The sequence below is a fragment of the Lolium perenne genome, chromosome 5 (genome assembly GCF_019359855.2).
Source record: "Lolium perenne isolate Kyuss_39 chromosome 5, Kyuss_2.0, whole genome shotgun sequence".
Classification (NCBI taxonomy): Eukaryota; Viridiplantae; Streptophyta; class Magnoliopsida; order Poales; family Poaceae; genus Lolium; species Lolium perenne.
In genome coordinates this window covers 58,819,443-58,823,058 of record NC_067248.2, presented here as the reverse complement: position 1 = coordinate 58,823,058, position 3,616 = coordinate 58,819,443, and positions in this window count along the sequence as shown.

Here is a 3,616-nt window from a genome sequence, read left to right as displayed (position 1 = left end):
AACACGATTCTAATCCAAGAATTTTTTCGACCTCATCCAAATGGCCTCAAATTATAGGGTTAGCATCTAGTGCAGTTTGTGTGAAAATGTATGCACTATGTGTGCTATAACTTGTATGTCTTTCAAATTTGAACCAAATTTGAATAAGTTTGAAATATTTGAAAACATGCTTTTGGGAGGTTTTTGAAATTTCCATGTTTGAAACCCAAAACCACTTCTCTTCATGCTTGACTTCATAAGACGGAGTTTAGGGGTTAGGGGGTATAGATACATGATTTGTCTGGTTTGAATATGTCTAGACCTTGTTTATCAACTTTAATGCTTACTATATAACATAAGAAAACTATTTGCTTTGGTTTTTATTTTTGCTGATTTTTTTTCAATTTTGATGCCCATTTGAATCTTGGTCAAATCCTAGGTTTGACCATGGTTTAAACAAGTTTAAATCATGAATATGAAAAAATAAGCATCTATCCTTCTTAGTCACCCCAAAATGTAGCTCTTGGGAGGGTTTTTGAAATTTCCATGTTTGGAACAAAAAAAACCACTTCTCTTCATGCATGCTTGACTTCATAAGACAGAGTTTAGGGTTAGGGGTGTAGATATATACATGATTTTCTAGTTTGAATATGTCTAGACCTGTTTATCAACTTTAATGCTAACTATAGACATAAGAAGACTATGTGCTTTGGTTTTTCATTTTTCTGTTTTTTTCTGAATTTTATTCCCATATATTTGAATCTTGGTCAAATCCTAGGTTCAACCAAGATTTAAACAAGTTTAAAACATGAAAATTAAAAGGTAAGCATGTATCCTTCTTAGTCACTCTAAAATGAAGCTTTTGGGATGTTCTTGAAATTTCCATGTTTGAAACCCAAAACGACTTCTCTTCATGCTAGACTTCATAAGATCGACGGGGGGTAGATACATGATTTGTCTGGTTTGGATATACCTAGACCTTGTTTATCAACTCGAATGCTTACGATATGACATATATAAGAAGACTATGTGCTTTTGTTTTTCATTTTTCTGATTTTTTTGAATTTTGTGCCCACCCATTTGTATCTTGGTCAAATCCTAGGTTTGATAATGATTTAAACAAGTTTAAAATATGAAAATGCAAATGTAAGCATGGATCCTTCTTAGTCAGTCTAAAATGAAGCTTTTGGGAGGTTTTTGAAATTTCCATGTTTGAAACCCAAAACCACTTCTCTTCACATGCTTGACTTCATAAGACATAGTTAATTAATTTAGGGCTTAGGGGGTATAGATACATGATTTGTGTGGTTTGAATATGTATGGACCTTGTTTATCAAATTCAATGCTTACTATATGACATAAGAAAACTATTTGCTTTGGTTTTTGTTTTTCTGATTTTTTTCAAATTTGATGCCCATTTGAATCTTGTCAAATCCTAGGTTTGACGACCAAGATAATTTAAACAAGTTTAAAACATGAAAATGAAAAGGGAAGCATGGATCCTTCTTAGTCACTCTAAAATGAAGCTTTTGGGAGGTTTTTGAAATTTCCATGTTTGAAACCCAAAACCACTTCTCTTCACATGCTTGACTTCATAAGATAGAGTTTAGGGGTTAGGGGGTATAGCTACATGATTTGTCTGGTTTGAATATGTCTAGACCTTGTTTATCAACTTTAATGCTTACTATATGACATAAGAAAACTATTTGCTTTGGTTTTCCTTTTTACTGATTTTTTTTCAATTTTGATGCCCATTTGAATCTTGTCTAATCCTAGGTTTGACCAAGATAATTTAAACAAGTTTAAAACATGAAAATGAAAAGGGAAGCATGTATCCTTCTTAGTCACTCTAAACTCGGGTTTTGCCCAGTTCTACAGATCAAGGGTTCAAAAAAATCCAACTACGGGGTTCGAACAACACGATTCTAATCCAAGAATTTTTTCGACCTCATCCAAATGGCCTCAAGCTATAGGGTTAGCATCTAGTGCAGTTTTTTGTGAAAATGTATGCACTATGTGTGCTATAACTTGTATGTCTTTCAAATTTGAACCAAATTTGAATAAGTTTGAAATATTTGAAAAGGGGCTTTTGGGAGGATTTTGAAATTTCCATGTTTGAAACCCAAAACCACTTCTCTTCATGCTTGACTTCATAAGACGGAGTTTAGGGGTTAGGGGTAGATACATGATTTGTATGGTTTGATATGTCTAGACCTTGTTTATCAACTTTAATGCTTACTATATGACATAAGAAGACTATGTGATTTTGTTTTTCATTTTTCTGTTTTTTTTTATTTTTCTGCCCATTTGAATCTTGGTCAAATCCTAGGTTTGACCAAGATTTAGACAAGTTTAACACGTAAATGAGTTAACTTGGATTTCCTACCCTTGAATCCATAGGAAACTTTGTTCTAATGCACTATTATAATCAACCGAGTTTTTACACCAACAGGTCTGTCACTTACGTGTGGTGCCCACCCTTGAGGTCCCACACTTCAGTGAGCACAAGTCACGTGCAGTAGGTACGCAAACTCCCAGCCATCTTCTTTGTCAAGAGAAGACGCATCAGATGCGTATTGGAAGTCTGTGGATCCTTCGGTTGTCCCTCTCACAAAAAAATAAATCTCTCTCATTCTCAGCCTCGCTCGACTCGCTCGCTCGCTCGCTCGCACCTCCTGCTCACTGACAAACCCTGCACAAAAGTCGACATCATCACCCGAAAAAGGGGAGACACCCCCTTCTTCTCTCCTTCCGAGTGATCCCTCTTCCTCCGTGTTTCACTCGACGGGCAAACACCCATGTGCTGCATAGTAATAATAAAAAGGTAGTAGAAAAATCGATATACGAATCTATAATTAAATAGGTTAAACTCGGGTTTTGCCCAGTTCTACAGATCAAGGGTTCAAAAAAAATCCAACTACGGGGTTCGAACAACACGATTCTAATCCAAGAATTTTTTCGACCTCATCCAAATGGCCTCAAATTATAGGGTTAGCATCTAGTGCAGTTTGTGTGAAAATGTATGCAATATGTGTGCTATAACTTGTATGTCTTTCAAATTTGAACCAAATTTGAATAAGTTTGAAATATTTGAAAACAGGCTTAATTTTGGGAGGTTTTTGAAATTTCCATGTTTGAAACCCAAAACCACTTCTCTTCATGCTTGACTTCATAAGACGGAGTTTAGGGGTTAGGGGGTATAGATACATGATTTGTCTGGTTTGAATATGTCTAGACCTTGTTTATCAACTTTAATGCTTACTATATAACATAAGAAAACTATTTGCTTTGGTTTTTCTTTTTGCTGATTTTTTTTTCAATTTATGATTAAATAGGTTAATCTAGGGTTTTGCCCACTACTACAGATCAAGTTCAAAAATATCCAACTACTGGTTCGATTTTGGGCTACTAATGTGCGTTGGTTTTTTATTTTTTATTTTTTTTCTGAATGTTTATGCCCATTTGAATCTTGGTCAAATGCTATGTTTGACCAAGATTTAAACACGCATAAACATGAAAATGAAAAGGTAAGCTTCGATCCTTTTTAGTCACTCTAAAATTAAGCTTTTGGGATGTTTTTGAAATTTCCATGTTTGAAACCCAAAACCACTTATCTTCATGCCTAACTTCATAAGAC